Below are 13563 nucleotides of genomic sequence, written 5' to 3'. Positions count from 1 at the left end.
TGTTTGAGACAAGCTTTTCCACCGAGTTGATTTTCTTGAAATTCAATCAACAGCCAGCGTCCTTTTCCGTGCCAAACGCCGTCGTCCTGTGGCCTAAATCGGTTGCCCGAGTGTGCCCCTCCGTGTTTCCCCATTAAATGTGGCACTTCCTGTTGGGCAAATATTTATTTAAAGATATTTGTATTTATTCAACATATGATTCGATTTTTCGCAGCTTAAAGCTCGGCAAACAGTGCCGCAAACACGTTGCACAAACATTGCCGCTGCAGCAGCTTGTGACAATCCCCCCCCCCACCCCCCTTCGACCCAAAAAAAATATAGAAATAAAACTTCAACCGCAAATGCATTTCGGCAAAGTTTTAGTGCTGCGGGGCGTGTTGCACATAGGAGAATAAGGGGAGGTGGCAAGGGAGGCAGGCGGGGTGGCAGGGAGTTGAGATCAAAGTGTGGCATGTTTTTGGGAAAGCAACAGGGAACTGGCTGTGGCAGTGGCAACGCTTAACGCATATTAAAACACAGACACAAATCGACGAGAGAGAGAGAGAGAGAGCGCCAGAGACATTGATTTGTTTTCCCATCGACTGCGGCAGGGACTCACTCCCCAAGATAAAGGTGCATGCAGCAGCAGCAAAAACACACACAGATTTCAACGGAATTTACGACTCTAAATATTGGAAAAAAAACACAAAAAAACACAAAAAAATTCAAGAATGTGGATTTTTAGGGGGAAATAGTGAGGGACTGCCACAGCAACCAAAAGATGCAACGAAACAGACAAATAAGAGTCCGAATTGCTACGATTAGAGCCACACTTTGTGCTACCCTGTAAAGGGCATCTTTCCTCTTCGAAAAACGCTCCAACTACAGAGAGAGAGAGCCAGAGCCATTGCCCCCTTCATTATATTTCCCATTCACTTTTCATTATCCCTGGCTTTCACTTCCCTCAAGGATCGGCTATCCTGCTATCCTGCCTGGCCATAATTCATTGTAATCGAAAACCCAGAGCGGCAAGGCCGCAGCAACAAAAAAAAGAAGGTTTTTCACACTTAATTGGTTACACAAGCCGACATAAGTGTATGTACACCGAAATTCAGAGCGAGCGAGCAATAAATTAATGAGTGGCCGCTGGCCGAGTGGGAGAGAACCGACCCACGGATTGCCCAACTTCGGGCCAGAGAAAACCCGTTTGAGCGCCCCACACCCCTCCCCCCCCCCCCTCCCACCGCTGTGCATAGATTTCAGCGAAATATTTCAGTAATTTAAAAACGGAATATTTGAAGCCAAGTGTCGTTCAGATTGCGGCAGGTCAGTGGATTTGATTCGATGGGAGATTCGAGCAAATATTTGGCTATGGAAAATGCGATTTTGGGGGAAAACAAGAGAGTGATCCATGGAGGTATCCCTGGATAAATAAACCCGATTTCTCCTCCCCTCGCCTGCCACAAACATTGTTGCATAATGGCATTTAAATGCCCCAGACGCATAAATGTCACAAAATGCTACAAATTGCTGTACCAAATGAACATCAATAAAAGCACTTAATGTGGCAAGTCACTTACGGACACAGATGCAGGGGCACTCACTCGCCTTGGCAGCTAAGTAGCCAGGAGAAGGAGTGGAAGAGTGGAGGAGGGGAGGAGGGAGAGAGACAGCTGGCCTGGTCAACAAACATGGCCAACATGTCTATTCAGCATTAAGCACAGGACACAAAAAAAGGGTTGGGCCCAGGGAGGGGCAGGCAAAATGGAAATGTAGGCAAAACCTGGTCCTGGTCCTGGTCCTGGTCCATGGCCAGAACCAGAACCAAATGGAACGCAACGAAACGAAACTCAATCAATGATCAGTGAAAAAGGGCCAGGAGCGGATACTGCTGCCACCAGGGGAAAAGGGAGGGGGAGGCAGTGGCAGGCTTTGGGATTTTTGCCTCTTGGCGGCATTTAACATTTCCGTTGTTCGGAGAGCTCCATGGGGAGGCCACAACAGAACAGATGCTGACTGCCTGCGGAAGCTGACGAGCGAGCGGATGTCACTTGCCACTTGCCACAAGAGCCCCGCCCCCGCTTGCGCCCCTCTTTTTCCCCTCTCTCACTTGATTAATTCAGTTTTGTTTTCAGCCATGGCAAATATTTTTATTGCTCTCGAATGCTTTTGCTTCTGTCTGCCACTGCCACTGCTCTCTGCCACTGCCACTGCCCCTGCCCCTGCCACTTCCCCTGCCACTTCCCCTGCTTCCTCGACATAAACTAATCGCTTTGGCTTAATGCAAATTTGTGCGAGTGCTAGAGAGGGGGGTCCTTGATTCTCTCCTCTGTTGGCTTTTATAAATGGCTATATCCATGGCTGATTAGCCAGAGCTGCTGGCCCTGGACTTGATTGTGACCAGTTGGACTGCCACATGCTACAGCTGTAAATATGTAATTAATTGGAGCTCTCTGGCATCTCTTTCTGCCCGCTGGCCAATTGCCAACTTCCTGCACTCATATGGCTTACAAATTATGAGCCAACTGGCAAACAGGCCAAGAGCCTGCCATTTGTGTCCCTCAGATGCGACTCCCAGGAGCAAAGGGGAGTGATTGGAGGCCTCCAATCGAATAGCTGGTTCCCATGGAACGGGCCTGCGATGCAGAAGGGACTTCCCATAGAGCAGCAGTGGCTTCCAGTTTCGTTTGGGCCACAATAAATATCTGCAAATTAGGCCACTGCTCGAAAAATGTCCAACCGACTGGCAATTAGTGATTAAATCTCAATTGCGTGGAGTGGCATTTGTGTTACGAGTGTTTGTTGCAGTCCCAGAGGATGATACAGTCCCATTTGTTTGTACAGAGATTTTTATAAAGGACACTCACTTCTATCACGCCGATATGAGTCAAATATCGAACCCAAAGCCTTCTTTAGCGACTAAAACCATGTTAATAAATTCAGAAAAATATTTAAAAATTTAAGATGGGTTTATTGATATTATTAAAACTAAAATAAACAAGAAAATATTTAATCTCCAGACATAAACAATTGCACCGTTCATCAGGGAAGCCCCCAAGCCAAAGGAAACTGCAAATATTTTTCAATATATTCCATCAGGTCTAGTCAAGCTGTTGTTTCATTTATGCAAACAGAACTGTCAAAATGTTCCAGGGGTTCCAATAGAACTGTCAGTAATCCTTTCTCTCCCCCCCACTTCTGCTTTCTCTATTTTGCTTGAGGTGTTCGCACCCACACGCTCGCACACACTCACGATGGTCGTATAGCCTGCCAGAGAAATCCCTAAGCAATAGGGTAGCAACTGTTCGGCACTCCTTCGTGTGCAAATACGGGGCATGGGTCCCGCGGGCAATGCTGTGTGGCAAACACCTGCTGGAAAACATAATACCCGCATGGATTTCGATGGGGAGAAGAGAGGCAAAAATTTCATCAGACAGTGACAGCTGCTCGGGAGCTAAGCTGCGATTCACAGGCAAAACGGACAGTAGTGTTGTTGCTAGCTCTTCGTTTTTTCTTCGTGCACTGCGAAATATGAAAAACCGCAAGAAATGTTTGCCCTCTTGCTCTCGCCCGTGGTCGACGCTGCTGCGCTGCTCTTGAACTTGAGGCGATAAGGCGGCAGCGGCCGCGAAGCAGAAACCGAAGCCGAAGAAGGAAACAACAAATGTTGCCTGGCATGTTGACAGTGCGAATAACTCTCTTGCTCTCTGCGCCTCTCTTTGACCTTAAACTTCACCGCCAAGCGAGAGCGAGAGCGAGATGGAGATGGCGACAAGACGAGACACGCAAAGTCAGGCAAAGGCAAATAGCCGGCAGCTTCAGCGAAGCTTGATGCGATCGTTGGCTGCCTCCCCTCCCCTCTCCCCGCCAAAAGACATGAGCAATTAAAAATTTGCTAAATTAATTTTTTCTTCAGCCCTCCTCTTTGGGTTTTTTTAATACCCTGCGCTGGTGGAGCGCAAAGGGTATGTTTGTTTTGCACCTTTTACTACAAGGAACTCCGCTTAAAGGGTATCCAATAGCCGCAATCTTCGACTGTGTCGCTATTACGTGTTTTTTGTTTTTCGCTGAATAATTATTCATTCGTTTCGCTCTCCCGCATTTGGTGTAATTCATTAGGAACGCTCCTCCACAGCTCTGTTCTCTCCTTCCTTTTGTTTCAACTCTTCGTCTCCATCTCCATCTCTATTACCACTCCCCCCCCCCCCTCCCATATGGTATCTCTTTCTGGTTTGTTTCAATCTTTTTTGGTGCTCCTTCCGTTTATTGCTACACTTGACATTTTGTCAGCAGTTGTGGAATATTTAATTTCATTTCGTTTTTATTAAATGCGGGCTCAGTGGCAGAGGGTGCACAGAGGGGGGGGAGGGAGGAACGCTTCTAAGTTGACATTTATTTGTGCACATTGCGTATACGACATGCATGCCAGCAGGAACACGAACACGAGCCCCAGACCCAGGCAACTCTCCGTCATGGCGGTTAGCCAAGTTTGTGACAAGTTCTGGCAACAGACCACGCCCCCCTGCCCCACCAGCTACATACGTCCTCCTGCCAAGCATGTGCCTGAATATTGTGTATTTATGTATGTTCAATTTTGAAACATTTTGGCCAAGAGAGCGTCAAGTTTTGGGACGGCCCTGTCGAATTTGTAATTAATTTAAGAAAATCATCCTACATACATATACATATGTATGTCTGGTCTTGGCCAGGAAATGACCTGCAGATTAAACGGGATTCGGGCACGACCCTAGAACTAATGAGGAAATTAGAAAACTGAGAAAACTAAGAAAACTGGCCACTCAGAACTGGGATTTCCCAGGGAAATTGGATAACTGAGAACTGGGCAATCGGGAAATCGGGAAATTGGGGAAAAGCCTGACAGCACGACTTAGTGACAGCCGAAAAGGGCCAAGAAGGAATTATTATTATGAATAATATCTGCAGGCTGCAGCTGGGCTCGTTGACAGTTGGCCCGGACTCCGGTCTCCGGACTCCCGAGCCGGCTTTGGCTATGGTCTTGGCCAAATTGAAGTCGATTTCTAGCCCCCGGCAGCGGTCGCATTCCATGAAGAACAATAACAATAACAAAAACAAAAAAAACTCCAATGAAAATTGCGGGCATCGATCACGATCTGACAGACAGACTGACAGACTGACATCACCCTCGCGGCAGTTTGATTTTTGATTGTGCCCCAACCTTTGGCTGGGGTCTCCCTAAGGTCGCTTGCATAAGGGCCAGAAAATTTGTGAGTACCCGCCACACAAGCCCGCCTTTTGTTGGGCTTTTCCTTCTTCTCTCCGTGGTGCAATTAAAACTGGAAAATTAATTCAGCTTATGCTCCACACAATTGACAATAATTTCTAACGGCAAGCGGCAAGCGGCAGGCGGCAGGGGCACACGAAACGAGCAGCAAACAATTGCCACATGCAGTCGAAAAAGTTGAGTCACTTTTTAAACCGATTATCAGCAGCGAAAAAAAAAACCAAAAAACCAAAACCAAAAATGCTTTCAAACAAACAGAGTTTCAGCCGCAGAGCCGCACAGCCGGTACGGGCCCGGCCCCGGTCCCGGCCCCGGTCTCGGCCCCGGCCGGACTCCCAGTCAAACAATTAAACAATTGCAGTCTCTTGGCCGGCCACAGAAATTTATGAGCAACTTATTTCTTTTATTTCCGAGATAAGCATAAAGTTTCCTGCCATATGGTGGGGGGCCGAGCGGCAATTAAGTTTTATTTGTTGTCCCATTGAAAAACCGCACAACATGTCAAATGTCATTTGTGTGGCAATCACGATACGATCCCATTAGATACATAACTCCGAATCGAAGCTCAGAGAGTGGGCCCACCGAAATCAATCATTCAATCAATTAAAGTTATGCAAATCCTAAATCGCTGATTGGATTGGAAGACCTTCTTTCTTGGCCTTCTTTCTTGTGAAATTTGTTGAAAACTTATAGCATTACTCGTCTGCCATAAGCTCAAATCAATTGCGGAAAGCCTCACCCTTGGGGGCACTGCACTGCGCTTTCTTGCCCCATAGCCCTTTATGCGTCTATTCCCTGCAGCAAATGGCTGAAAAATCATTTGGCACTGGTTTTTTTTTGGCTCAAATGTTGCCTTTCGGCATTTGGCCGCTGCGGTTGCCATTGTGGCATGTGCCAGCCGACATTTCTGAGCCCCCCCCCCCTCCCCCCATATGTCGTCTGGCAGCGTCTACAGTCTGGCCCTGTCCATCGATTGTGGCATGGATTACCTCTACCTGTCTCGCTCTCTGCTGTCTGTTCTGTATCGAGGTATTTGTCACTCTGTTCGGGCCAATTGTTGGTGTCGCTGCCAATGCAGTTGGCCATTTTTCACACACATAACCCTACCCCTCCTTCCCCACCTTCCCCTCCTCGCCCTCCTCCTCTTTGGCAATCTCTCTGTGGGCGCGTGCCCCAAATTGCAGCCCATGTGTCCGGTTTTACATATATTTAAACTCGATTTATAGCTTGAACAAACCAAAAACAAAAAATATTTCTTTTCGTTTCTGCAGCAACTACATAATTAAATTATTCACTTCACCTGAGAGCAGAGCCCCCTTAAAAGCTCATCTTTATTTATTTTTTTGTGTAAATCTATTTATATTAATTGATGTATTTAAAGTTGGGACAGCGCAAAGCCCTTTCCAACAATGTCCCTTCAATGAGAAGCAAAATAATTGAATTTTACGAGCACTAAAAAACCTGGAAAAAGGCAGGGAAATACTTGGAAATTGCCAGCCGAAAATAGCCACGATTTGGGCCTCAATATTACAAAATAATTTCAATAGTTGAGGAAATTCAAAATTGAATTGTTTGAGAGTCGAAAATTATGTAAAAAAAACCAATAGAGAAATGTCCAGGCTTGAAGAGTCGTAGCTTTAGATACTCTTACAGCTGGACCCTCCTCCTGCCTATGGCAGGGAGCCAATGGTTTTTCTGTGGCATCGTAGCGGAAACTTCTGGGGGGAAAAGACCTGCAGTACCCTCTGGAAAGGGTATACAAAATCCACAGAAATTCGTGCACAAGTCATTTCCCCATACCCCTATAGATAGTTTTCGCTGCTATCCCTCCACCAGCTCATCCCCGTTCTAGCCCTTTGGAGGACTGTCACCAATTTGCCTTTGTCTTTAGGACTTTATTATTGCCGCTACCCCTGCTTTTCATAACTTTAAAACCGATTGGAATGCGGTTTGTTGGAGACTCCATTTTCAAAGTTTGAAAGTTTTGCGGGCCACCATTTCCTGTGGCCTATTATCTGGTGAAAATTTCAATTGTAAATTATGCAAAATGCGGGAAAAGTTTCATAAAAGGGCATACTTTACATACTTGGTCTTCGGTTGAGGGATATTTTTATATTTTATCCTTTAGATACACAAAAAAAAAACATAAAAAAACTCAAAATTCGATCTCCCACCGATTCTTGAGCGTTTAATTATGGAACGTACTGTCTCCATAAATACTCCATAAATTCTCTCTCTCTCTCTCTCTCTCTCTCTGTATATCTCCTATCTCTTCCATTGTATCTGTATCTTTTAATTTGTGCACAAACTTCTTGAAGTTTTCCCCACTTGTTCCTGTTTCTATTCCGTTTCTGTGCCAATTTGTGGGCCATAATTGTTTTGCTGGGATCTCGATATGGAAACATGTAATTGAAATATAATTTGTGGCCATCGATGGCCGATTTGGCGATTGACGATGACCTGAATCGAAAAGCCGGACACAATTTTTGGCCCCAGTTTTGGATTTGGAAGCCCTTATGTATTCTGTTCTCTCTCTCTTTCGCTCTTTCTGGTCTGTATTTCCTGGCAAAAGCTGAAAATTCATTATCATTGCCGGAGGCCACTCGAAGAAGGGCGCGGTGGGGGAGGGGGGGGAGGCACCTTGGAGGAAGGCATTATTTTTTGTGCTCTGCCACGACGAAGACGAAGAACTTCACGATCCGGCAACAACAACAACAACAACAACGACATACTTGCCACATGCAACATGTTATTTAAGCGTAAATCATTTCTCAACGTTGCCCACAGAACAGCAACAGCAACAGCAACAACGTTGTGGCAAGTTGCAATTGGAATTTCGATTTTTCACAAGTTCACATGTTGCTTGGAGTCCGCCTTCGAGTGCGTTGCGCCTTGACCGTGGCAGAGGGGCACAGTCAGAGGCAAGGAGTGCAGAAGGTGGCCAGTGGAGCGAGACCATGCCACAGATGATGATGAAGCCGCCAACGCCGCCGCCGCAGCAGCAACAACTTCATGGCAAGAAGATTTTCCATTTTCATTTTCACACGCGGTCATTAGAGTTGAACCCACTTAAGAAGAGAGTGAGACTGAGGGACGGGGAGACGGGGGGCTGCAACTCCTCTTTTGGCCATTTTTCACACAGCAACAACAACAACAACAGCCAGAACTCCTCTTGAAGGCCCGGCCATGGCTGTAGAAATAAATTAAATTTAACTTGCATTTCCCCCCCCCCCCCCCCCCCCCCACTACCCCTGGAGGAGCCCCAAAGACTCGTACTCCTACTCAAACTACGATTCCTACGATTCCTACGATTCCTCCGATTCCTACGATTCCACGATCTCCAATTCTTGAGCTATGGCTCTGCTCGAGCGCGTTCTGCCATATGCAAATTAAAATTAAAAGCCTTTTTGTACTGCTGCAGCCACTCGACTCGACTCGACTCGACTCGTCTTGTCTCGTCTCGTCTTTTTGCCTATGACTTTACAATTTGTTTGGCTTTCTGCGGCCGCCGATAGGGCTCTCTGAAGTGTGAAAGAGCAGGCCAGACCAGACCAGATACAGATACAGATACAACTCGGCACAGAAATGGACTGCGGACGACGACGAGTCGACGTCCAAGTCTTGGCCTGTCATTCCTCCCCCTCCCACCGTTCCCCCTCCTCCGTTTTCTGGCCAACTCTGACTTCATTGGCGCTGAACTTCTTGAAGCGGAAGTTCAAGGCGTTCACTCAATTGTATCGTGTAATGAAATGTTTTATAACACCAGACAACAGATAGGGGAGGGGAGGAGGCGGATGTTGGCCTTCTGGAGATTCTATCAAATCGTCATTTCATTTCACTGTTTGGGTCATTGGCTTCTGGCTTCGTAATCGCCAGTGATTTGAGGCCTCATTAGCATGAAGATATCCAATATTTATGCTAATATTTACACTCACAGATAGACAGTTAGCCAGATACAGATACAGTGGACTCTGGGGCGAACTTCTGTGGGTTCTCATCATTTGTCATCAGGCAAAGCAATCAGTTTATGGCCAATAATCAAACCCCAGCGAAAAGAGTGGCCACAGAGCTCTGAATACCCTTTTGTGATGGGTTTTATGGGAGTAAGGCCTGACCCTTCGTGAAGGGTATTTGGGAAGACATTTGGGGAAAAAACATCTGCCATATCACAAATGTTGAAGTGACAGCCAGGCAGCCAGCTCTTGGCCAAGGTTGTAGACCTTCAGAAGAAGAAAAAAACACACAGAGCCCCAACAACAGGAAGGGGAATCGGAGTACGAAATGGTGGAGACATAGGGAGAACAAAAAATAATGATAAAGTGTTCCAAAGGCCAGAACCAGACGCACACCGAAAATTGACGTAACTTATTCGCATTTATATCACTCCACTCATCGGCAGGGCATCGAAAAGAGTCGGGGCAAAAGATACAGATACAGATACAGATACCATCATCAGTGTCGGCTCACGCAACATCCACGAACAGCCAGCGTGGGGCAACATGGGGCAGCATTCGCGTCAAAATTAATACGTTTTTAAATGCCAAAGCCACGCAGCTTCCTGTGGAGAGAGAGGGAGAGGGAGAGAGAGAGGGAGCGGCACCGGGGCTGATCTTTGGACGGGGCTCTGAGCGGGCCAAAGTCTTACGCACATGCGTGTAATTGTTTTTTCTCCATTCTGAGCCCAGGTCGCGCCTTCAGAGTTTTTTTTTTTTTGACGAGGGTAGTGGGAGAAGTTCTGCCGAGCCAATGAGAGAATTATATCTAGAATTTTGGACCCTGCTTCGAGGGATTTGGGCCCAAATCCAATACAAATTCCCCAAAGATTTCCCACTTTTCCCGGCTCTGCCTTCAACTCTTTGGGGCACCCTCGCACCCACTTAATGATGTATGCAAAAGCCGCAACCCAGCGCGAACCCTTAAAAAAAAGCGAAACCGAAATGTAAATTGAATTTTAAAAGGCAATTTAAAGTGCGCGTTTGGGCCGATGCCGATTGTGGCCATAATTAAAAATTATCTTCAATTTAACAGTCGCGCCTGGAAATGCTTCAATTTCTGCGCGATCTACGCAATTGATTCATTTTCATTACAAAAGTAATTAAGTAAAGACCCGGCCCGTATTACGTATTGTTTTTGGTAAATATGTATATTCCATTGAACAAATTGCATTAAAATTAATGCCAAATTAATTAGCTGCAAAAGGGGAGCCCGTTTTCCGAGGGCTTCGGCAACATTTAGTGGATTTTAATTGAATTTTTGTCCTGGCTTTTCCAGGCGGTCTCTCTCTCTCCCTTCTGGATTACAACAGGATTATGTGGGGGGTGGGGGCAAATATTTCTTTACAAGATTTACTCTTTCAAATTAAATTGAAATTGTTTTTGTATAAAAGATTTATTTATAGGCCTTTTCCTGCCCTTCTCTGCCCCGGCGGCTGGCAATCAAAAACTGCATTTTAATCTCTATGCTCGATTATTATTGCTGAAACGATTTCCATTTGCATAAATCAAAAGTTGATTTTGTTTTCAGTACGATTGTGTGTGTGTGCCCCCCACAGGCTGCAACATTTGTCCGAGTATTTGGGGGAAGAACCCCACATCAGATACTACACGGATGCCACGCACCTTACATACCTCCCATAGATAGATATTGCTGCCGAATAATTGTGTCGCTTGAAATGTAACGCCTTTTTTATGATTAATTTGCTGTCATTTAATTGCCACAAAATGCGAGGAAAACCAAAAAAAAAAATACAGATCAAACGGGCCCCATTTGCATTTTGTTGCAAGTGAATTGGCTTTTTGAATAATCGAAGCATGAAATGATAAAAGCCCCCATATCGGCGAGAAGAGGCGCCACTTGCCGCAGTTTATGCAAATGCTGCCCCACGATTGTTGACATTTGTTTAACGTGTGAGAGTGAGAAAGAAAACAGTTAGTGGCTCGTTAAATGGAAGAAACTCAAGCAGCACTAAAATGGGATCACCTGGCGTATGGGTAATATTTATGTACTGCAGAGGAGGGGCGGGGTTTTGTATGCAAAACAATTCAAATTAATTGCAAATTGAAATTTGAGAAATTTGTGTGGCAGGCGATTCTCAGGGGACCAATAAGTGGAATGAAGGCCCATAAATATGTTAATTTGTTGATGAGAAATTTAATTAATTACGGATAAGGAATTTCTAAGTCTCACATCACAGGCAAAGGGGGGAGAAAGCATTTTCCAGGGTCATAGGAAAATGTATCTATTATCAAAATACATTTAGCTAAGACTTGCAACTATTTCTGCTTCATTGAAGCATAGATTTTATAGATAAAAACATTTCTAGGACTATTTTCTCACCTTTCAGATAGTATCTCTGTATCTACGCCCATTCATGGGTTAGGATACCCTTTTTTTTTTTGTAAATTGTAATTCATTCTTTAATAATGCACAAAAATTAACACAAAAACGGAACAAACTTTTGAAAGTAAAAGAGAGGCGCACTATTCAAACAAAAACACATCAATATTTATAAGCCGTTTGCCCACTCCTTTTTCACATTCATTTATGAAACACAAACAAGAAATTTAGGTGGAAAAATATATGAATTTAAACCGTATAAAGCATATTATGAAATTCTTGATTTATTAACTTTTTGCTTTCTATTTTTTTTTCCAACAAGTTATGGGCAAAAAATGCTGCAAAGAAAAGAAAAACAAAATATAAAAATTAATTAAATAAAATTACATAAGAAAAAAGGAAAAAAATTTAAATTAAACAAAAAAAAAAGGAAAAACAAAGTAAGGCAAGGTAAATTCTAGATGGAAGTATTTATATATATTATATATATATTATTTATATTATATATATATATATAAGTATACCCTTCCAGATATTTTTTTTTACTATGAAAATCATTGTTCCATTCCATTCCATTCATACAGGAACTATGATCGCCTGTGATCCGATCTTGATTCTCTTTGTATTTGGGTATCTTCTAGTGCCCCTCTCATCTTTTAGGGTAGCCTTAAAACTCAAATATGAAAAGATGCAACTTTTTGGGGACTTGGTTTATACGGGAAATACCCGTCGCATGGCTTGCTAAAGTAGAAGCGGAAACAAGACAAACATTTGCCGGCAAACAAATGTCTGCGAAAGTCCACTCTGCCCCCCTCTGTCCCCTCGTAGCTCCCTTCTGCTTCTGGCTTTTGGGGCGGAGGTTTTGGGCTTAGACACGGGTCTGTTGTGCCGTGGCAGCGGGAGGAGGGGGAGGGGGAGGGGGAGGACAGTGGCTACCACTAAAACTGTCTCAAGTTAATCGCTTTTATTTATTTTCGCCCTGTTCCAAGCCAAACACACTCGCACTCACACACACACACACACAGAGACACGGAGGAAGACCAACTGCAACCGGTTTTTCCACTCACACACACACACATGAATAGGGCTTTTTTTTTGCGCGCTTTTAGCTATTTTTCTTTTTTGTTTTTTTCTTCTTTTTAATATAAAGTTTTTTTGTTGTTTGGCTGTTGAAGAATTTATGAAAATCATAAAACAAAAGCGAATTTCATTTCACATGAGTGTACGTGTGTGTGTGTGCATAGCTCTCTCCCTCCGCGTGTGTGTGTGTGTGTGTGCGCGAGTGTGGAAGCGCTTAAGTTGCAGTTGCAACAGATAGATACCACAAGCTTTCAAGTCTAGCTGCCGCTGCTGCTGCTGCTGCTGTTGCTCTTGGCCAGGTTAACACGCCAAAACCTGGCGACGTCATAAAGTCAGCTGCCGCTTCTGTTTTCCTTTTGTTGTGGCAGCCAGCAACTATTCGGTTGACAGTGCAGCAGTGGCAGTGGCAGGGGCAGCAGAGGCTGTGCGACAGCTTTCAAGGCTGTTTAGAAGGCAGAGCACAGACAGACACACACTCTCTCTGTGCAGCACTCAAACACTATTCTCGTACATATCTTAGCCGTGTTTCTTCCAGATTTATTTTCGAATATTTTCCTTATATTTTATAAAAGTTTTTTCTGGGATATTCCGGGGGGGGTTCTTAAACATTTTCTTGGTCTTTTTTGGTTTTGGTTTTGTTGTCTTTTTTTAGTGGTTTTTTTTAAATTACCGTTTTTCAATGTGCGGGAGTTAAAAACGTGTTTTCTTGATTTTGTTTTGGCTGCGGCTTGCGGCGGCTGTGGCTGTGGCTTCTGTGGCTGTTGCTTCTTTTGCTTTCCGTACTACCGCGGACACGAACCACTTCTGACGGACACTACTCTGGCAACAGTTCGGACGGGGGCGCACGTCGTCGTCGTCGTTATCGGCTTGGCAGGCAAAGCTCAACTGAATGCATGCCAGCCAGC

At 44.8% G+C, this 13563-nt stretch overlaps 1 protein-coding gene across 2 annotated transcripts in view; it reads right to left on the bottom strand.

Annotated features, from left to right (window-relative positions):
* sano (CABIT domain-containing protein serrano) overlaps positions 1–13556 on the bottom strand; it is a 79983-nt gene extending 66427 nt beyond the window's left edge. The window contains exons 1-2 of one of the 2 annotated variants that reach the window (XM_033377372.1): positions 13329–13556; positions 11579–11916 (exon numbers count right to left, since the gene is read on the bottom strand). The gene's annotated coding sequence lies outside the window, so the exon portion shown is untranslated. The remainder of the gene's footprint in view (positions 1–11578; positions 11917–13328) is intronic. The other variant, XM_033377374.1, reaches the window with a different exon arrangement.
* Positions 13557–13563: the final 7 nt, after the last annotated feature.

This window comes from Drosophila pseudoobscura, chromosome 3 (assembly GCF_009870125.1).
Source record: "Drosophila pseudoobscura strain MV-25-SWS-2005 chromosome 3, UCI_Dpse_MV25, whole genome shotgun sequence".
Taxonomy (NCBI): domain Eukaryota; kingdom Metazoa; phylum Arthropoda; class Insecta; order Diptera; family Drosophilidae; genus Drosophila; species Drosophila pseudoobscura.
Note: the sequence above shows the minus strand (reverse complement) of the source record. Positions and strands in the feature narration are given on the sequence as shown.